At 37.3% G+C, this 24,255-nt stretch overlaps 1 non-coding gene across 1 annotated transcript; it reads right to left on the bottom strand.

The window, feature by feature from the left end:
• Positions 1–17,619: 17,619 nt before the first annotated feature.
• On the bottom strand, positions 17,620–17,723 carry LOC120084354 (small nucleolar RNA R71). Its single transcript, XR_005483713.1, has one exon. It is a non-coding gene; the product is annotated as a small nucleolar RNA R71 (small nucleolar RNA).
• Positions 17,724–24,255: the final 6,532 nt, after the last annotated feature.

Here is a 24,255-nt window from a genome sequence, read left to right as displayed (position 1 = left end):
AGTACCCTTAGGTAAAATAAATAAAAGCTTAGGGTATCCTAATGTGTTTTTTTTTTTTTCAGTCACCATATTCAAAATATTACTTCTTTGATGGCTTTGATGTTTGAGCTAAAGTAGGGAAAAACAAGCTAAGGGTTAATAAAGCCTTATTGAGCCTATAAAGACCTAGATAGGATTGACTAACTGGTCGGATGGATTTCGTCACCTAAATTCGGACCAAATAATAATTTTTTTTTTTACCATTTTCACTTAAACTAATATAGCAATGGAAGCATGGATCAAATAGAAGGAGCCCTTAAATTTCTCAATCAAATAGTCTACAATCCGAGGGTAACCGATGGGGGGATTTGAAATTTATTTAAATGCAAGGAAATTTAATTGCATAAAATAAAAGTAAAGGGTAAAAGGTTGAAATTCTATGTGAGAATGCCTAGTTTTGGTTATAATAGCCTTCCCATATTCAACGTATTTGATCATAGAATTTTTATTGTTGAAGCCAAGTAATTGTTTAAACCTAACTAAACTAATTAGATAAGCCAATTAATTTGTCCTAATAAACTAATTAGTCCAATTTGAATTGATAAAAAGCATATAAATTCAAGTTGTTCTAATTACATTAAAATCTAAGGCAAAATTAGGTAAAATATTTAATTTTCAAGTGTCTAATTAAATACTCGTTCGGTTCAATTCTAGGTTGATTACAACCAAACTAATCCCAATCGATTCACAAGCTACTCTAACCTATTGCTTCTTAACAACTAATATGAGATTAAATGTCATGCATCCAATGTAAATCTAAAGTAATAATCATAAATCACGAAGTGTATGATATATGATCATAATATAAATTAAAATAGAATTAAATCCAATAACTCTAAGAAACTTGGTTTGAAAACTCACAAATACATTAGAATAGAGAAAAGATCCTAAAACCCAAGCTAGAAAATGTTACCTTAACCCATAATTCACATTCCGATCAATGGGTTTAACTTTGAATACATCTATTGGGCAGAAAGACGAGGAAAATATAGAGAAATTGAGTTCTAGTCGGCCGAAATTGGAGAGAGTTCACCCTAGGTGACTAAACAAACTATTTATATAAAATCGGCACGGCATCGTGGTGCTAGGGTACAACACTGTGGCGCTGACGAAATTGGAGAGAGTTCACCCTAGGTGACTAAACAAACTATTTTGAGCATTCTACCTTTTCGGCGTAGCGATGTCGTGCAAGCAAGCACATAACTTGTAATTCTTCATTCTTACTTTCTAGTTGATGCAATATGGCTTCGTTTAAACTCAAATCCATCACTAATGCCCTGTTCTACCCTTAACGTGCTCGAAATTTACAAAATGGTCAAATAGAAACGTAAAATCCTAGAATAATCTCAAATTAAGTGGGACAAGATAGCACATTTTTAATGGTATCAAATACCCCAAGTTAATTCTTGATTGTCCTCGAGCAAGATACAATAAAGCACATAGTCACACGCATATACACTCACTCAAATTGCATGGTTCATTACTCCAGTTTCAAAAGTCCATTTGGATTTAACTTGTACTCAAAAATGCAATAAACTCATATCAATAAATGAAGCACGATTTAAAACTAATTCTAAACTTATTCATACACGAGTAAGTTCAAAGAGTTCCTAATTAAGTTCTAGCAACCTGAAATGGTTTTAACTGACTCTCAATTATATTTTTATCTATATATTTTTCTAAACAAGCAAATTGTTGAGGATTATGTCCTAAATCTTGTGGTTTGTAATATACCAAAAAAAATCATTTATTTAATAAAATAAATAGTTATTTGATAAACTAAGATCCGAGGTTATTTTATGTAACTTAAACATGTATGTGGTAGACATACAAGTGGATCATGTTTAAGTAATAACCTAAATGGTTTGTACTATATGGATAAGGTTGAGTACATTATCCTGGCAACATTACGAATATTGCCAACTTTGTAATTGATACTATAGTTGTAAAGCATTACAAACGATTTAATCTTAATATTTCATGTGGAGACATGTGAGTGGGGTATTCTATATAAAGAGTTTGTATATGCAGGAAACCGGTTAAAGTCCTTGAGCGTAAGCAGATCATCTCAATTTCCCAATTTTCACTGAACTTAGATTTTACATTGGAAGAAAAAAAAATATGCATTTAAAACAGAATTTACAGCATGCTCAAATACAAAATACAGAAGAATAAAGAGGTTTGAAACTCTTACATTTGAAGACCAATCTTCAATAGAATTTCCTCGGACAATAGGCACTACCACAATAGCTACCTCGGTATTCTCTGGGATGAAAACCTAGGAGTTGTGGTCTCTAGCTATTTTGATAGAAGAATATTTTTAAGAGAGAAGATGGGGAAGGAGAGGATAAAAATCTCAAAACTCTACTGTTCCATAAAATAGTGATCTCTTTTATGTGTGAAAAACACAAGAGAGAAGATGATTACCCTCAGAACTACCCTACTAATGTGATGTAGAGAAAAGAGGGAGAGGGAATTACAACTCCCTCCAAAAAAAATTAATTAAAATAAAATTAATTAACGAATTAATTTAAATTATTTTTTAATGTATATTTATATAATAACAATCTTATCATGTAATATATATTAGGCTATATGTTATATCAAATATAACATATAACCTATAGTTTCTATATTCTATCAAATACAATATAACTTATAGTTTCAATTCTCTCTCATCAATGCCTTTTAATATAAATTACATTTATATTAAATTTTAACTTATATGAATCCAATTCATATAATTAATATTTGAATCATATTCAAATATTTATTTCCTCTCAACTAAACTTTATATTATAATGTATCAAATACATTATAGTAATCATATATAATTAAAATTAAACTAATTATATCATATATAATTAATTCCCTCAATTAATTTGAACAATTCAAATTAATCCGAAAACAGATTCTCATTAATTCTCGTTAAGCTATTGAGGTGACCACATGGACTTGTAGCTTGAAACTTCAACGGTACGTGAATAATTAATTAAACTCCTTTAATTACTTACTCAACATCTGTTAACTGTCAACCATTCTATTAAAGACTGACAGTTGCACTCTTTGTTACAGATATATTTCTATGTCCATTAGATATAATCAGTCAACAGTACGATGACACTTCACAAAATGTTCGTAAGTATAACTGGGGAAAAATGGGCTCGTAAGTACAACTGGGCTAAAATTACCATTTTTCCCCTATAGTTACATCTAACTCCTTAAGTACACTGATCTCTCCCTCTAATGAACAATAAATCATAGTCCAACTATGGCCAAACCCCGCTCGGGCAAGGAGAGGGTGTGGCGCCACATTGGTCAAGCCCCAGAATCAGTCTGTAAGGTAGAAATTTATTAGTCTGTAAGGTAGAAATTTATTTACTTACCCCGATGTTGGGGAAGGAGTGAATTTTTTCTTGTGTAGTTGTGTTTCCAGCTCTTCGATCAGATGAATCCCCAAAATGGTAGGGTTATTGAGTTGGCAATCTGGCTATTCTCACTCATACAAATCAAAGAACCGCCCTCATAGGCAGAAGTTTATAATTCACTCAAAATTTAGATCATCTTACCTATGGTCATCCTCGTGAAATGTAAGTCTCTATTATGAATGACATTAAATAATGAGACTAACAATTTGTCGTTCGGTCTTATACAAACTCGTTTGTATAGAATATCCCCGCTTATATGTCTCCACATGAATGATCAGGATCAGATCATTTGTAGCACTTTACAATGATTGTAACATCTACAAAGCGAACCATACTCGTAGTGTCACTAGGATAAGGTATCCAACCTTATTCATCTACTACAGAACATTTAGGTTATCACTTAAACATGATCCACCCGTATATCTCTACATACATGTTTAAGCTAGAAGATAACCTTGGATCTTAGTTTATTGGTTTATGGTTAATGCAACTAAAATTGAAATAAAACACCATATATTTTATTAAATAAATAAGATGTTTGTACATTATAATAACAAGCTATAGAACCCTACGATATTTAAGGAATCAATCCCAATAGTATAAGACTAGACCGCAAAGTGATTAGTCTCTCTTTATAACGATGTTAATTGAAGAGATTAACGTTTAAATAGGATGACCGTAGGTGACTCGACCTTAATCCTGAGTAAGTTGTGAACTTCTGTCTATAAGGGTAATCCTTTGATCTGTATGGGTGAGAGTGGCCAGGTCACCGACTCAAAAAGCCTACCATTATACGGATTTGTCCGAGTACTAAGCTGGGAATACAGTCACACAAAATGGAATTCACTCCTACTCTTATTTAAAGTAAGTAGATGAATTGCTCCCTTAGGGGCTGATTCTGAGTTTTGAATATTGAGGTCTCACCCTCTCACTAGCCAGAGAGGGATTAGTTTATAGTTAGAATATAAATTGTTTGTTCATTAGAGGGATCATTGGCACTTAACGAGTTAGATGTAACTACGAAGTAAAACTGTAATTTGACCCAGGTGTACTTACGAGCGATTCATAAAAGGGGACTTACTGTTGATTAGTTATATCCATGAACAAAAAAATATATCTACAATGTGAAGAGTGTAGTTGTGGGGTTTTAGTGGAATGATATGCAATTAATGAATGTTGATTAATTTAATTAAATAGTTTCATTAATTATTCTCGTATCATTGAATCTTCCAATCTTTAGGTCCATAAATCCCCTTGCTAGCTCACTTAGAGTAAAAAAAAAAATTAATTAATTTCAGATTAATTTGAATCTTCAAATTAAATAAGAAACTTAATTGTTTAAGATACAATTAATATAATGTATATAGATATATTATTATAGAAAGTTGATTTTGAATAAGATTCAAAATTATACTTTATAATATGTGAGATAAATATCTGAATAAGATTCAAATGCTAATTATATGAATAAGATTCATATAATACTGTAGGTTATAATTAATATGAATAAGATTCATATTAAAACTATAGGTTATATTTGATATGAATGAGCTTCATATTCAAACTATAGGTTATGTAAGAGGTTGTTATTTGAATATGATTCAAATCAAATTAAATATATGATATTTAATTAATTAATTAATTAATTAATTATGAATTTTATTAATATTTATATTTTGGAAAATTCTTTTAAATAGAAACATCCCAAAAATATTTACCCTTAATAACAAAAAGTTCCAAAAGTGCTTTGTACTTTTGGAACTTTTTGCTATAAAGTGTAAATACTTTTAAATATTTTTTATCTTTAAAAAGACCAAATTTATTTGGTTATATATACTTAATTTGATTTAATATATAAATTGTTTAAATTAAATTTAAATATAAGGAAATAACTCCATTGGAAGTTATTTGTGAAGTGTGAGAGGGAGTTATATCTCCCTCTCCAACCACTTCATCTTCACTCATGAAAAGAGAAGAATATATTTTTTTTGTTATGTTGATTCATTGATACATATCACAAAAAAAGAAGAGAAAGAGTTTCTGTTTACAATAAAAACAAAAAAAAAACAAATATTTTCTTCTCCCTCATACAAAAAAGCTCTCTCTCTACCAAATTAAGAATCACACAATAATTGATCCTTGTCCGAAGAATAGCAAGGAAATTAAGTGGTGGTGTCTTGCTACGGGTTTGTGTTCGTTCATGAGTTTGGGAAGAAGTTTCGATGTTCGTGAGTTCGTGAAAAGGAGGAGGACTGCATTAAAGAAGTTCTTCAAAAGGTACTCTTCTCTTTCCCTTAAAAGCATGTTATATGTATATATGTTTATCCTGTATATGTTGTATGTTTTCAATGTTTTTCAAGTTTTCAAAATGAATAACAATGACACGTGCATTTACACACATTCACTATGAAATTTCATTCCTTCACGAATAAATCATTCTCACTCATCAGTATAACATTATGAACTATCATTCAAGACACTCTCTAACCAGTGACCTATCGAAGTGAACAAAATACAAGCTAAGTAATACAATTCTAAGCACGCACGACCTAATATAGAGAGACAAAGAACTTAAGTGTGCATGAAAAATAAGAATTTTCAGAAAAAGGGCTAAAAATCATAATTATTCATCTCAAACATAATTACAAATTAAAATCATAAGGTAGTGTGTCATCAACTAGTCATAATAAAGAATCACACAACATGAGCAAATATGCATATAGAGCACACAAATAAAATAGCCCGAGCTCAGATGCTCAACGGCTCCAACCAAAACATAGACATCCATCACCCCCAACTTAAAGTCCTACATTGTCCCTAATGTGATAAACAATAGAAAATAAAAATAACTGAAATCTTCCTTGAAATTTGGCACATTGGATTGTGATGATGCCTGGCTAATTAAAAAATAAAATTATCTCCATCTTTTCACTAGGCTTCCAAAAACCTTAAAATCATGAAAGATAGAATTACTTAAGCTCAATTAAAAATAAAAATAACTGAAAGGAAACCTACACTAAAAAAGCAATAAAAAAATGTAAATCCTGTTTGCCTTCTGGTAGTGCAATTTTTTAAGGTCGTTATGCTCTACCAAACTCGGCTCTTTCATCCATATCCATCAAAAGTTGCCAAGGCACCATCTCCCACCACTAACTTAGGAAGTTGGGAATCATCCTAAAAAGAATAGAACTAAAAAATGCAGTATAAGTAGTAATGGACGTTTCAGAAACAAAAAACTTTTTAAATTTATCATCGTGCATAAGAGTTAAGGTCCCCTAATCAACATCGATATTGACCCTAGCAATTTTTAAGAAGGGGTGACCTAACAACACAAATAATTCAGAAGAAGAAGAATTAACATTCATATTTATCGCATAAAAATTAAAAGCGAAAGTTAGGTCATTAACTCTAGCTAGCATATCTTTAACAAAACCAACTGACCTAACAAGAGAATGGTCAGCTAACTGCACAAAAATATTAGCAGGATGCAAAATGTGGACTCAAAGTCAGCATACACAAAAGCAGCCATTATGTTTATTGTAGGCCCTAGATCTGACATGGTATGTTCAAATTTTCTAGCACCTATCTCACAATGCACATAAAATGTACATGGGTCTTCCTGTTTAGTAGGTAAATTACCTAGAAGGACTACGTCCTGCTTGACCCTTTCCTCTTGTTTCTTTCCCTCTTAAGGTATCTCAACCCAAATTTTCTTGCCCTTTCCAATAGAGCTCTTGTCAATAGAAGACTTAAAATAATGCACCTTCTCTTTGTGCACAACTTTCTTAGCAACAACAAACTTGCTAGGGAAAAGAGCAACAGAAACATAAGATGTTAAATTCAAAGGTGGATCGAAACTTACCCAAGTCTTCTTGGTAAGCTGGTCATTTCTTTCTCAATATTCTCATCATCTCCTTTTCTCTCAGCCACTACTGGCTCCATCATAAGCTTAGAAACAGGCGTTGGGAAGCCCTCAACACAGTTGACAACAGATACGATACTAACATTACGCACATTGAACATAGGTTGGGAAGGAAGCCTCCCATACTGAGTATATAGCCTGTTGACTGCGTCGGCCAACTGGAAGATTTGAGTGGCCATACTTTGCATGTGAGTGGCATACATGAACTACTCCGGCCATGGTTCACCTGGTTGCCCCAACAGTTGTGACTATACAACTGAATACTTTATTAACTCCTAGCATAATTCACCTTAGCTACTGGTTTCTAAGCTTGTTAAGGCTTTGCAAGACAAACTTGTTTCACAAGAGTATATATTTCAGCAATTTCAGCTCTAACTTCATTTACCTCTTGTAAAGATGTAAAAGACTGAGAGATATGGTCCATGTCTAAAACTACTAGGCATTTACTGTCATGCTGGAGATGAGTACCCTAACTTCTAAATGGGTCTTATAGACTAGGGCTCCTCCTGCAGTTGAATCAATTATACTCCTTTAATTAGAGACAAACCCTTCATAAATGTATTGTATCAAGAGTGCATTAGAGATCGATCTGATGATGTGAACAACTACCACAAAGGCATTTGAAATGCTCCCAATACTTATACAGGGTATCTCCATCATACTGGTGATGTCATATATCTCTTTCCTGGTCCTTGTAGCTCTAGAGGTAAGGAAGAATTTCCTTGGGAACTGCTTCTTCATCTTAGCCCAAAAGGTCACTGATCCAGTAGGAAGGTAGTAAAGTCAATCTTTAACGTCGTCCTTGAGGGTGAATTGGAAGGCCCTCATATTCATCTGCTCCTCTGTAAAGCCATGAGATCTCATACCATCGCACACAATATGAAACTTCTTTAAGTGCTTGTACGAGTTATCTCCTGTCAAACCATAGAAAATAGGTAATAAGTGAATCAATCCCAACTAAGCATAAAGTTACCCACAGTCTCAGGATATGTGATGTAGAGGGGGTGCTAGTCAATATTAGAGGTTGTAAGGTCCCTCAATGTACGTTTCGGCTCAAGCTGTGCCATTGTCCCTTCTTCTTCTTTTGAATGTTCTTCTTCAAATGTGTCTTCTCTGCACGTATTTACTCTTCCAAAGCTCTTCATTATCAAACTTCTCCCCTATGTCACCTCTTCTCCCGTTTTAACTTTTCAAAATATAACAAAGAATTTTGATCCCAGGAGGATTGGGTCATACAAAGAAAGAAAAAATTGAAAGGACAAATAAAGAACTGAAACACTTGGCATCCCGACAACAACGGCAATTTGGTCGGACAGATTTCATCGCCTAAATTCGAACTAAATAATATTTTTCTTCTACCATTTGTAAAAAAGTTAATGTAGTAGTGGTTGCACGAGTTGAACACAAGGGGAGCCATTGAATTTCATAATCACACAATCTCTAGCTCGAAGGTAATCACTTGAGGGTTTGAAATTTGCTTTGATGCAAGGAAATTTAATTGCATAAAATAAAAGCAGGGAGTAAAAGGTTGAGAGTCTATATGAGAAAGCCTAGCTTGGGTTATAACGGACATCCCCTATTCGACATATTTGATCATAGAATTTTCATTACTCGAGTCATGTAATTGTTTAAATAAAACTAAACTAGTTGAAAAAGCCAATTATTTCGTCCTAATCAAATAATTAGTCTAATTCGAGTTGATGAAAAGCATATATATTCAAGTTGTCTTAATTGCATTAAAATCTAGGGCAAAATTAGGTTGAATATTTAATTTTCAAGCGCCTAATTAAATACTCGTTTGGTTACTAGGATGCTTAGAACAATACTAGTCTCAATTGATTCACAAGCTACCCTAACCTATCACTTCTTAGCAATTAACATGAGATTAAATGTTATGCATCCAATATCAATTGAAAGTAATAATCATAAATCAACAAGTGTATGATTATATGATCATAATATAAATTAAATCATAATTGAATCCAACAATTACAAGAAACTTGGTTAGAAAACTCACAAATACATTAGAGTATGGAAAATATCTTAAAAACCAAGCTAGAAAAAGTTACCTTAGCCCATAATCGACATTTCGATCAATGGGTTTAAATTTCAATACATCTACTGGGCAGAAAGAAGAAGAAAAATAGAGAGAAATCAAGTAACAGTCGATAGAAATTGAAAGGAACTCACCCTAGGTGGCTAAAGAAAATATTTATGAAATCAGCAGGACACTACAGTGCTAGGGTGCAGCACCGTGATGCTGACGAAAAATCATGGGCATCTAGACTTCGGAGCGCCGCGACGCTCTAAAGTAGTGCCACGACACTGTGATTTTCATGAATTTGGAGCATTTTTCCTTTTCAGAGCCAAGCATGACACCGTAGAGCATCGTGGCACCGTTCAGACGGGGTAAAACATGTAATTCTTCATTTTTCCTTCTCAGTTGATGCAATTTGGCTTTGTATAGTCCTTTTAGCTCTATTCTATTATTAACACCTAATTCTAGCCTTAATGTTCTCCAAAACCTATAAAATAGCTAGAACACATAAAATCTTAGAAGAATCTCGAATAAAGTAGAACAAGATAGCACATTTTCAGTGCTATCACTAAGCACACATACATATAAGGCATAAAATGATTGGTTTTAAATTTCTCTATGATTTTATGCATTTAACTGATTCCATCTTTGTGAATATATTATTTTATTTTAGGTTTGAGGTTAAAGGTTAGAGGCCATGATATGCAGTGGATAATTCATTTTATTATTTCTATTATACCTTGCTCAAGGATTAGTAAGTTTTAAGTTATGGGTGATGTGATAGCTCCCTAAATGAGCTATCTTACGCCCTTTAATCTTGTTAGCTTAGACAGTTTAATGTTCTCTAATGTTCATATTTGTCAAATATCGGGCATATTTTGCATATCAGAGTGTTTAGGGCAAACTAGGGTCATAATAGAGCCAAGCAAATTGGAGAAATTTCTGAAAATGCTCATGGACAAGCATCACCATGCTCTATGATAACTTGTAGAAATACAAGTTATTATACTTTTTTATTAAGAACAACCAGTAAACATCAAAGAAAAATGCATCGGCTTGACAAGGAATCAACACAAATAATTATACTTTGCGATCATGAGCTTACAAAGCTAACAATCTTTGAAAAAATATGAAATATGTCACTTTTAGAAGCAGGGTGAATGAAAAAGAAAGTGAAACAAGCTGCAGCCGAAAATGCATTAGTTCAACACCAACTTTGCTATATATAATACCACGCAATGAAACAAAACACAAATAACAGAAAATGACAAATGCGTAATAGTGGAAGTCAAGTCAATAGAGTAAGTTGGTGGCTGATGTGATAGGTTCATTACACAACCAATGGAACTTTGACCCGTAGCAGGCAGCGTAGTAGGGCATGAAATTTAATTTTAGGTGTCAGATCATCATTAGGAAGAGGTGATGACCTTCACTTTTTTATGCCTATAAATAGCCCATCCAAGAAGTTGAAGACAACTTCATCCATCAAAAGAGGGGAAGTTCTATCAAAACTCCGCCCTAATCCTCTATAGCCACTGTTCCTCCAAGCTTTTCTTGTGAGAATTTTGAGTGACAACTAGATATTTGTCCAGGAAAGAAGAGGGAGTTCCTTCAAATTATTGAAGTCAATATAAAGCAGTCACCACTAAGATCCTTAAGGAGCAAGAGATTGTTGCGTACGGGTTCATTTCATCACTTCTCTTTTATTTCTTGCATATTTTATTCCTTTATATTTATATTAAATGTGGTAATTGAAGAATACTATTCTTAATATGAATGCAATTCCTTCCATATTTCATACATCTCTATCTTCTTCCACAAGCATGAGTAGCTAAATTATCCATTGGTTGAGGGAGAGTAGTAAACATTTTTCACTAAGTCATGCATAAGTAGGCGTTCATCTTGTTCTAAAATGTACTTATTGAATTGTTAAGATTAAATCGAGAGATTGATCTAAGTAAAAACAATCGACGCTTTGAGAAAAGAAGAGATTATGGAACCAGTTTAACAAGGAAAGAAGTAACTTTAGAAATAAAGATAGTCTTCCACAATCAAAACTCATTGCATGCATCCTAGAAATATGAGTTTCTAACATGAACGCATAACTTATGCATTGCTTAGAAAAATGTTGGTGAATCTTTCTCAATCCTATTAATGTATTGTTATTTCACCCATTCTCGTCGTATACTGCTTTATTTTGAACTACAATTATCATCACATCCATTTCATCCATCCCATCACCTAGATTAAATAGGATAGTTAAATACATACATTTTTGTCGTCTACTTTATAATCAAACATTGCGTCAACATCAAGCAAAACTTTACTGCATATTTTAATCGCATATCCCTGAATTCGACACTCAGATCACACTGAGGAATACTCTAGTTGATTTATACTTGGATTTAGTTAGAGAAAACATTGCATCTAGATTATGAATTGTTCACATTGAAGAGCACGACATAAGGCATTTCATCTCATCAATCTAGCATGGCAGCAAGTTTTAAGCGTCATTGCTGGGACATTAGAAACTAAAATTATGCTAAAACTTCTTGCTTTTGATTTTCGCAAAACTCGATTTCGGGTGTATTGCATGCGTGTCTAAGGAGTGCAACACATTTTATCAATAAGGGCACGACGCTTGAGCTATTATATGACCCTAAAATCGATCGGACATTCCATCGTCAAATATGAAAAAATAGAAAAAAGCGTCAAAGGAACAGAGCTCGAGCAAGGGATGAGCAACCCAATATATTGGTTCCTAATGTACTCGATAATCCAGCTACCCCGAACGTAGCCAACAACGCAGGAAACAATGCGATGAACAACGCATTAGGTTTGAAATGAAATCGATGATGCTTCAAATGGTCCAAACGACGGGTGATAACTTGTAAAAATACAACTTATCTATGCTCTTAGGTTAGAACAATTAGTTTTTTTTATGATAAACTCTCCTCATTTTTAATAGAGACGCATGGATTTACTTAAACAATAGCAATTTCATGTAAAAGAAGTTTATCACTAAAAATTGCGGCGCTAACGTACTACTTTGCAGGATTTCAATGACAGAACTGACAATAACGCATTAGACAAGTGCCGCAGGAAATGCGCTAACACATGAACCATGCGTCGGAAGGAATTCAACGCATAGAAGATTCATTGCTCCGGGCTGATTGTGTCACATCACAACTTGCAAGCATGGGCACCTGCAATAGGCAACATCTGAAAAGCTTCTAGCAGAAGGCGGCGTCTGAAAAGCTTCTAGAGGTCAGGCGGCCAACCAGGACATGGAGTTTAATACTGACCAGGGCATGGACTTAAATCCAGCCCATCCTCCAAGTGGACAAGACCAACGCCTATAAATACTTGAAGATCCTCTAGAATTAACAGTTCAGACAATTAGAAGCACCATACTCTCTGTAATTTTGTAGACTTAGTTTTAGTTTGTACAAGTTGTGCCGAGGTGTAAGACGATCAAAGGAGCTAAGAACCACCACCACTGCCGGCTAGGGAGTGGAGAAAGTTATTCTTGAGAAAGATACTCTGTCCTCAGCTCTTTAAAGTGAATGTACACAACAAGATTGAGCCAAAGAACTATGGTTATTCTTGAGAAAGAACACCGCCTTCGTGGAAGGGGTGTTAGTGCACTTCTCGACAGACAAGGTAAATGAAGTGTTCAACTTGAATAGTAATCCTGACGTAGAAGGAAACCGCATCTTAGAGTAACCAACGCCTGGTCAATTGAAAGATGCGTTGAAGACAGTGGCCAAACCTGGAAGTAAGTGGCAGACATCAAGGAATAGATAAAAAATGCTTGCTTTCAGGAATCCAAACATTAACATGTGGTATTATTTATTTAAACGCAGCATCATGCCTACAACGCATAATGAAACATTATCCAGAGAACGCATCCTGGCCACTTACTGCATAATGTAATGCATCCCGTTGAATCTTGGGAGGATTATACGGGACCAGATCAAGACCATCAAGAACAAGCCTCGAAGGTAACTATATATTTTGTGGCTGATCTGCGCGTTATGCGAACGCAGGGGCATCCCTCTAGGGGATGAATATGAAGAAATCGATGGTCTGATAGACATAAAGGCAGTAAGGCGTCTTCTTTAAGGATCAAAGAATCAACCAGCCTTACCTTCCAGAGAAGTGGCACGTAGACCTCGACTAACAAAACATACCCCCAAGAAAAGATGCGTCATGGTAGTTGAACACAGCGATGAAGCTTCAGAGAATGAAGAATGTGAAGCTGAGCCAGAAGCTTTGGCTGAAGAAGTGTAGCCTGCACTTGAATTTTTCCATGACTCACCAATAGCCTAGCCAGAAGGGAGTCCTGAGTAGAAGCATCAAGAACCCATATTCATAGATCAGGATCTCCCTCACTCCATTCCATCACCCCAACAATGTCCAATCCAAAATTTTGTGCCACCTCCAGTGATCTTTGAGCCAACTGGATTATGGTCGAGTAAAGTAGTAGCATTTGAAGACCCAGTTGGACGAGAAGATTCAGTACCCCAACGCAGCATAGACTTGGAGGAGTTGAAAACATTCATCAATGATCAACTTCGATCGTTGGCCACATCAATTTAAGATCTTCAACAACAAAATCAGGTATTAAGGGATTACTTGAGGCAACAGACAAGATGCATGCAAGACCAATTTGTCTACATAATGTAGTATATCAATCAGGTCTTGGTGGGTATGTTTGCCCTTCCTCTGTTACCAGCCCATCTCAGAAATCCCTTGCACTTCATGGACGAGAACCCCGAAGAAGATCACAGAGATGATGCGCCAGCGTAGTAGAACCTTGAGGTGTTGTGTTAAAATTATTTTATAATTTTGGTTTAATTGTCCTCTTGTATTTTTTTGTTGTGTTTATGCAATCTATGTTAAAATATGAAAAATAAATGAGAAGTTATCACTTTGATCCTTGTGTTTGCCCTTAACATACTTTTTTTTTTTTGTTCTTTGATTGATTTCTAGGTCTTGTGCTTAACTTAACCTCAATGATATCAACTATATGAGCTCATAAGCATAAGATAGGCATTAGGAAAATAGACAAGTCTTGAACATCTCTTATAATTATTAAGTTTACTTTCTAACGCATGCAAGCTTGAAGTCTTAAACTCCTTTCAATTTCTCAAAGCATTTTAAAACTTTGTTTCTCTTTTAGTAATGAGGATATAGCTCATCTCCGAACGTAGACGCATCAATGTATATATTATAAAGAAAAAGGGAAACAAAATAAGAAGAATTTTGAACGCAGCTCCACTGTCATTACTTCAAAAGAGAGAAATTTCAAATGACATGAGCTTAAGTGGAACAGACACTTAGCCGTAGTTGGATGCTCACATGACACCCGTGGGGGTAAGCCAAAACGAAGTTAAGTATCCTAGAACAACGCGTCTCATAAAACTCCTCTTTCTAATCTGGAAAATATATATATATATATATATATACTTTGAAAAAGGAATGAAGATTAGATATGAGTTTAGTTGCAAAGGGTTCTCACCCGTAGTTGGATACTCGGATTACACCCATGGGGGCAAGCCAAAACGAAAGTGGGATACCTGGAATAACGCATAGGTAAACAAGTACACAATCGTTTTCTTTTTATCCAGCATTTGTTTTTCAAAAGAAATAGCATCTAACGCATTGTTGGTTTAGAAAAGATTGAAATGTTTTGAAAAATGAAAGGAGTTGCGATGAGAAGCCTGCCGCATCGAAAACTAAATATTAGTCCTTTTAAGAAAAGCGTCAATCTAAGTTATATTTTCCCAACTCTTATTTCATCTTTGAAACTAATATGATGAGAGAGGTGAAATTTGCACATCTAAGGCCGAGGAGATTGCAAAGAATTATTTTAGAATGCTTGAGGAATGGCCTTGTTCAAATTTGAGGGTGGTTGATAACTTGTAAAAACACAAGTTATTTTTATGATAACCTCTCCACATTTTTAATAAGTTTATCACTAAAAATCGTGGCGCTAACGCACTACTTTGCAGGATTTCAACGCAAGAACTGACAATAATGCATTAGACAAGTGCCGCAGGAAACGCGCTAACACATGAGCCATGCGTCGGAGGGAATTCAATGCATAAAAGATTCATTGCTCCGGGCTGATTGTGTAACATCACCACTTGCAAGCATGGGCACCTGCAATAAGGGCGTCTAAAAAGCTTCCAGCAGTGGGCGACGTCTAAAAAGCTTCCAGAGGTCAGGCGACCAACCAGGACATGGAGTTTAATGCTGACCAGGGCATGGACTTAAATGCAGCCCATCCTCCAACTGGACAAGACCAATGCCTATAAATATTTGAAGACCCTCTACAATTAACAGTTCAAACAATTAGAAGCTCCATACTCTCTTTAATTTTGTAGACTTAGTTTTAGTTTGTATAAGTTGTGCCGAGGTGTAAGACGACCAAAGAAGCTGAGAACCACGACCAACGCCGGCCAGGGAGTGGAGAAAGTTATTCTTAAGAAAGATACTCTGTCCTCAGCTCTTTAAAGTGATTATACACAACAAGATTGAGCCAAAGAACTACAAGAGATTGTATTCTTTGGCTTGACTCAGTTTCTCTCTTAATATCATTTCCATTTCATTTTGATTGAATGTAGTTCTTTGTAACGACTCATTGATCCTTTATAAAATTCATATATTTGATCATCACTTTTGCTATTGTTTATCTTCTGTTTATGTTGAAAGCATTAGTACTTCATGCATAATTTTGTTCCAACTCCTAAACCAACTTGACAAATTGGTAAGAGCTTCTTTACTTAGTTGTTCAAAAGAATAGCTAAGCCGCATTAAGTAGAACGCCTAGTACAGCTAGAGATAGATTTACTGGTGTTTCTTGCATTCTAAGTTAGACGCATGCATCCTAGAGATAGGCGTGTATGTTATTCGCATTGAGAAATGTTGAATGATGTCTAATGCATGAACAGAAAGATAAGCAACCCATCCCATTTCATCCACATTACATCAGTTGTGTGCAATTATCTTTAACTGGCGCATCCATCTACTTAAATTCCATTTTCACATGATCCTTCACTCTCCACTCAACTCTTTTGTATTGTCTTGCACAGGCATGACATGTTAGTGTAAATGCTACATCTTTCACATTTATTTAGGAAAAATCTCCTACTGCAAGTACAACGCATAATCTGTGTTAGTGAAACTAAATTCCTATCATCGACCCTGGACTTGCCAGGAACCTAGATTAGATTTATACTTGGGTTTAATCTAGGAAACATGAATGTTATTATAAGGAGTTGTGTGCCTTCTGTACATAATACTAACGCCCCAACGCGTTGCATTAATTTAAACGCATCAAGGCAGAACGCAGCACTTACACTTTATTCTTCCAATTTGTTTTACTTTATACACTCCTAAAGCATCTCACGATAGCATGCGATCAAGTTTTTGGCGTCGTTGCCGGGGAATTCAGCAATAAGAACTAACCAGAAATTCCGTTTGTATTTGTTATAGAGGCACTTCAATTAAGGGAAGTATTACAAGCTACGTCTAGGCTTGTGAATGTGTATGAACAGAGAGAACACTATTGAGTTCAAATATGACCCTGAGATTGAACGGACCTTCTAGCGTAGGAATCGATCCAACCATCATCGAAGGTTAAGGCAACAGCTACTCAGATAGCAAGAAAGGGAAAGAACAATGGCGGAAGAACAACAAAATGAGCAACTGGCTCATGCTGCACAAAACCCAATCCTGATGGCAAACAACAGCACGCATCCTATGAGAGAATACGTGACCCAGTGCTATATGATTTCTCTCCAGGAATCATATATTCGACGCCTGATAGAACCAGGTATGAAATGAAATTTGTTATGCTCCAAATGCTCCAGACTGCTAGACAATTTGAGGGTAGCCGTGGCGAAGATCCTCATGCTCTCCAAATGCTCCAGACTGCTAGACAATTTGAGGGTAGCCGTGGCGAAGATCCTCATGCTCATATGAAGTGTTTCCTGGAAACGTGTAATTCCTTTGTGATTCCTAGAATCACACCAGAAGCAATCAGGCTCTCCTTGTTTCCCTATTCTTTGCGAGACGACGCAAAGCAATGGGTGAGTTCATTAGAGCCTGGGGAAATCATCACATGGGAAAAGTTGGTGGAAAATTTTATGCAGAAATACTTCCCACCTACCACCAACGCGAAGAGTCGTTGAAAAATCATGAACTTTGAACAGGAAGACACTGAGACCTTGAGCGCTGCATGGAAGCGTTTCAAGGGCTTAGTCAAAAACTGCCCGAACCATGGACTACCTTTGACTATTTAGATAGAGATGTTTTATGGCAGACTAAACAGGGCGTCACAGATGGCAGCAAACGCAGGAGCAGCCAGAGGACTGATGGACAAATCCTATACTAAAGCTAAAGAAATACATAGCCCAGAACAATGCAATGCTGAAGAGCCAGGCGTCATCAATTAGAAATCTTGAACTCCAGGTGGGGTAGATTGTAAGCGAGTTGAAAAGTAGGCAGCCAGGCGTTCTACCTAGCAATACAAAGACACCTAGGAATAATAACTGTCACGCAATGACGTTGCGGAGTGGAAGAGCCCTTGCAGAAAGAAAGATGAATCCAAGTAACAATAGTCCTTCGAAAGAATGCATTACATGTTTAACGAATCAGGAAGAGAGAATGCCAAAAAATACAAGCCATTCGAAAACCAGCACGTCTAACGTGGGAAAGTAGGAGGTGCCTCTGAATGCACCATTCCCCAGGCATCTGATGAATAAGAAAGATGAACATCAGTTCAAGCGCTTTCTCAAGCTCTTAAAGCAACTGCACATCAACATTCTACTTATAGAAGCTTTGGAGCAGATGCCAACATACGTGAAGTTTTTTAAGGACATTTTGACGAAAAAGAGAAAAGTCAGTGAGAAGAAGTAATAACACTGACGCAGGAATGCAACACATTAGTAAGCAACAAGCTACCATAGAAACAGAAGAACCCAGGGAGCTTCACAGTTCCTTGTTCAATTGGAGGATTAGATGTGGGTCATGCGTTGTGCGACCTAAAATCGAGCATCAATCTCATGGCCCTTTCAGGTTTTAAGAAATTGAGAATTGGGAGGCACAACCTACTTCTGTCACCCTTCATTTCGTTGACAAGACAATTTAATACCCGGAAGGGAAGTTTGAAGATGTTTTGGTGAAGGTCGACAATCTCATATTCCCAGCAGACTTCATTATTCTGGATTACGAAACAGATAGGGAAGTTCCAATCATCCTTGGACGCCCTTTCTTGGCTACTGGGAAAGTTCTTATTGACGTGCATAAAGGTGAGCTAACCAAGCACGTGGATAATAAAGAGGTGAAATTTAATGTGCTCAACACATTAAAATTCCCAGACAGTGATGATTGTCAGCTAAACAATATTGAATTGACTGAAGAAGAGACTTGAGTATGTGAAGTTCTCGCGTTGGAGGGAACCCTGAAGGAATCCGAGCCGCCAATTCTGAGTGAGCGACAGATAAAACCAACGCATTCTTCACTCGAACAACCATCTGAACTCGAATTAAAACAATTACTTGAACATTTGAAATACGCTTTTCTTGGAACTAATAATACATTGCCTGTTATCATTTTCGTTAATCTCACAAAGCCTAATGAAGATTCACTTTTGCAGATGTTGAAGAAACATAAACGCGTGATAGGGTGGACGCTTGCAGATATTCGTGGAATAAGTCCATCCTATTGTATGCACAAAATTAGGCTAGAGGAAGGGAAGACAGTGTCAATCAAGCCCCAAAGAAGGCTTAACCCCATTATGAAAGAAGTGGTCAAAAAGGATATTCTGAAATGGCTTAACGCAGGAGTTATTTATCCATATCCGACAGCAGTTGGGTTAGTCCAGTTCAATGTGTTTCAAAGAAAGAGGGAACGACCGTGATAGTAAACAGCAACAATGAACTCATTCCTTCAAGAACTGTCACAGGCTGGCGAGTTTGTATAGATTATCGAAAACTCAACGCAACAACTAAAAAGGACCACTTTAATCTTCTTTTCATCGATCAGATGCTTGATAGACTTACAGGTAAAGAGTTTTATTGTTTTCTTCATGGTTATTCTAGTTACAACCAGATTTTAATAGATTTGGAAGATCAAGAGAAGACCACGTTCACTTGTCCCTTTGGCACTTTCGCATTCAAACGCATGCCCTTTGGGCTATGCAACGCACTAGGGACATTTCAACGTTGTATGATGGCCATTTTCTCCGAATTCTTGGAGAAGACCGTGGAAGTCTTCATGGACGACTTTTCAATCTTTGGAGACTCATTCTAGTTATGCCTGGATAACTTAGAAGTCATCCTCGCTCGGTGCGAGGAAACAAACTTAGTACTGAATTGGGAAAAATGTCACTTCATGGTGACAGAAGGAATTGTTTTGGGGCATAAAGTATCCAAGGCTGGCTTGGAAGTAGATGAAGCCAAGATTGATGTAATAGCAAAACTTTCACCACAGCAAATGTCAAAACGCTAAGAAGTTTACTAGGACATGTCGGCTTCTATAGATGGTTCGTCAGAAGCTTTTCTCAGAGCGACCTCTGAGTGCATTATTGGAGGCGAACCGACCCTATGTTTTTAACGAAGACTGCACTGACGTGTTCAAAACCTTGAAGTATGCGTTGACAACAGCCCCAGTGTTAATAGCACCGGACTAGACACAGCATTTCATTCTTATGTGTGACGTGAGTAATGTCGCAGTGGGAACTATGTTAGGGCAGAAGAGGGGAAACTTGATACATCTCATCTCCTACGCATCCAAAACATTAAACGACTCTCAGGAACAGTATACAACTACTGAGAAAGAGATGTTGGCTATAGTATTCGGTATTGAAAATTTTCATTTTTACTTAGTTAGTACATCAGCCACCATATACACCCACCACTCAACCATCAAGTTCTTGATGAGCAAGAAGGACGCAAAGCTGAGACTAATAAGATGGGTTCTATTACTACAAGAATTTGACATTGACATCCAAGACAAAAGGGAACAGAAAATTAGGTGGCTAACCACCTGTCCAGGCTTAAAAATCAAGAAATGCAAGTCCAAGAAAACGACATCAAGGACGTATTCCCTGACGAGAGCCTGTTTAGAATTGAAGGTAGGGAACCTTGGTATGCTGATACAGTTAATTACTTGACCACCAAGCAGTTCCCTGAAAACTTCAATTCCCAACAGAAGAACGGCTAGTCCATGACAGTAAGTTTATTTCCGGGATGAACCGTTTCTATATAAACAAGGCCCAAACTCTATACTGCGTCGATGCGTCCCAGAGGAGGAAACACAACGCATCTTGGCCAAATGTCATAATTCTCCTTATGGTGGGCATTTTGGTCGGCAAAGGACCACGGCGAAAGTCCGTCAATGCGGTTACTTTTGGCCCAACCTTTTTAAGGACGCACGAGAGTTTGTTCAAAATTGTGACCCTTGTCAATGCATAGGGAATATTTCTTCAAGGGACACAATGCCTTTGAATAATATTCTTGAAGTGGAGTTATTTGATGTCTGGGGATGGGCTCGTTCCCTCTGTCTTGTGGTTAGCAATATATCATGTTGGTTGTAGACTATGTATCTAAGTGGGTAGAGGCAGTAGCCTGTGCAAAAAACGACGCGTCTACTGTATCTAAATTTTTTATCAGGAACATTTTCACATGCTATGGAACACCGAGAACTCTGATAAGCGATGAAGGAACGCATTTAATCAATCGCATCGTTTCAAAATTACTTGCAAAATATAATGTCAAGCACAAGATTGCTACCACCTACCACCCTCAAACAAATGGTCAGGCAGAAATTTCAAATCGAGAAATCAAATCAATTCTGGAAATGGTCCTCAGCACAACGCGGAAAGATTGGGCGCAGAGGCTAGATGAAGCACTCTGGGCCTACAGAACTGCATACAAAACACCTATAGGTATGTCTCCTTACTCACTTGTATTTGGTAAAGCATGTCATCTTCCTGTAGAGTTGGAGCATAAGGTATTTTGGGCAGTAAAGAAGTTGGACAGGAATTCGGATGCGGTGGGCATTCAACGCAAGCTTCAGCTCAACGAGCTCGAAGAATGGCAAATGAACACATATGAAAACAACAAGATCTATAAGGAAAAGAGAAAGCGTTGGCACGACCAACGCATCAGCAAGAAGGTACTTGTTGTTGGTCATAAAGTTTTATTGTTCAACTCACGCTTGCGTCTGTTTCAAGGAAAGTTGAAATCTAGATGGTTCAGGCACTTCATAATTAAAATAATCTTTCCCTACAGTACTGTGGAATTAATGCGAGAAGATGGCACTCATGCATTCAAAGTAAACGGCCAAAGGGTTAAGCCATACTTTGAAGACGATGAGGAACACCAAAAGTCATCTCTTGCGCTACGCGAGATAAGTTGAAGCTTGTGTTAAGGCATCTCTGCAGTTGTAACGCCACATCTTCCAGGGACGCCTCTCTCAACCTTATTCTTTTGCATTCTCTATTTTAAGTTATGTTTGAATCTGATAGTTTAGTTATTTGAGGGTTTTAAGTTGATTGTTTTTTTTAGAAAAGTTGTGTATAATTAAAACGGAAACATTGGACGCGTTAGACACAAGTCTAACGCAGGGGGCAGTTGAAGAGACACGTCTCAAAAACACAAAACGCTCAAGTGTTTTGGCTAAAAGAGACGACCTTTCCACTTTGCATTAATTGCAGACGTCAGGTGCCGCCTGACGTTAGCCGCGATCATCCTCTCTCCCCTATAAAAACCTTACTTGAACTAAATCACTTCTTCTTCTCGTTCACTACGCCTACGAACCTCCATTTCTTCAGAAACCCTAGAACCTTAGATCCAACAAACCTCCATTTTCCTCTCTCACTCAGCATCTCCGGTGAACAATGTTGTTCGACTCAAATTCTCAGAACCAAAGCTACAGCCTAGGTAACGATTCTTCGGTAAGTTCCTTCTCCTCTTTTTCATTTTCGAGTTCACCACCACCTAGCCCTAGGAAATCAACCTCCGTCCCTACCCAATCGAAATCCTATTACGGTGGCTCTACCTCTGCTCAGCATCTGGCCGCCCCTACACCTCCTTCAACCTACATGAAAGCTTTGGCCAAGAGCTCCAAGAAACCTGTAAACCCATCGGCCAAAACTTCTCTGCCTAGAGCTAAAACCCCACAGAAACCCAAGTCTACCCCTAAACCAAGGGTAAAGACACCAGCCAAGACCAGGACGCATCCGTCATCTATGGCCGCGTCCAAACCTTATACCAAGCCTACCCCACCACCATTTATCCCGAACATAACCTTGGTACCTATGCCCATACCGCACCATCTCCAACGGTGCGGCCACCTCCCCCTCTATCCATTGAACCCTTAGCAACAATTTACCTAGTGGAATCAGACACGTCTAACCAGTCATCACCTTCACCCATCCTAATATCCTCTTCGGGGACGCCTCACACCCCTGTGGGCACCCCGCCATTCACTCCACCTATCCCAGCCTCTGACAGTCCTGCGTCAGAGCATAACCTTGAATACTTGGCAGAGTTAGCAAGATGTGATGAAGAGGAAGTATTTGGAGCTATTCTAGCAATGCTCAACTAAGAGCAAGAAGCAACTCAAGTGACGCGTTCAGAACCACCAAACACGTCACTTGAGTTGGACGAACCAGAAAGATATGCATCAATGCTAGAAGAAGAGATGGAAAATGAAGAAATTGAAGAGAATGAAGGAAGAGAAGAACAAAGTAGAGAAAAGAGAGTTGGCCCCGACGTGTCGCAGCCACGCCCATCTGACGTGGATGAAGGGCCTATAAAATCAAAAAGAGTATCAAGGAAGATAAGGTTGATACTGGAGGAAGAAGAAGAAATTGCACCTGGACCTGAGGGTGCAACACGTAAAAAAGGGCACAACGCATTAGAAAATGGATTGGAAGAATATGCGCCCGCGAGATAAGAGTGAAGGAAAACCAATCTTCAAAAAGAGTTGGAGAATGAATTAAGAGAGTTGGCTAAAGAGGCAAGAGAACACGCGGCAGGGAAACGCGAGGTAATGGAGCCGTTACCTAAGAGAACTACGGGAAGGAAACGTCAATTTAGTGACATACTAGTAGAGAAAGGTTTCTTCCCTGAACGCCACCCATTGCCAGTCTATATCACAGAAACCATCAACACACTAGGGTGGAATCAATTCAGCATTAAGCACGATCACATCTGGCCCAACCTTGTCCGCGCGTTCTACAACAATGATTTCGACATGGAAAAGAACACCGCCTTCTAGGAAAGGGTGTTAATCCGCTTCTCAGCAGACAAGATAAATGAAGTATTCAACTTGAATAGTAATCCTGACGTAGAAGGAAACCGCATCTTAAAGCAACCAACGCCTGGTCAATTGAAAGATGCGTTGAAGACAGTGGCCAAACTTGGAAGTAAGTGGTACACATCAAGGAATGGATAAAAAATGCTTGCTTTCAGGAATCCAAACATTAACATGTGGTATTATTTAATCAAACGCAGCATCATGCCTACAACGCATGATGAAACGTTATCCAGAGAACGCGTCCTAGCCACTTACTGCATAATGAAATGCATCCCGTTGGATCTTGGGAGGATTATACGGGACCAGATCAAGGCCATCAAGAATAAGCCACAAAAGCAACTATATTTTTCATGGCTGATCTGTGCGTTATGCGAACGCGGGGGCATCCCTCTGGGGGATGAATATAAAGAAATCGATGGTCTGATAGACATAAAGGCAATAAGGCGTCTCCCTCGCGGATCACAGCATCAACCAGCCTTACCTGCCAAAGA

This window comes from Benincasa hispida, chromosome 8 (genome assembly GCF_027475165.1).
Source record: "Benincasa hispida cultivar pf3 chromosome 8, pf3_genome.v1.1, whole genome shotgun sequence".
NCBI classification, from domain to species: domain Eukaryota; kingdom Viridiplantae; phylum Streptophyta; class Magnoliopsida; order Cucurbitales; family Cucurbitaceae; genus Benincasa; species Benincasa hispida.
The sequence above is the reverse complement of the archived record's forward strand: the minus strand, read 5'-3'. Positions and strand labels throughout refer to the sequence as shown.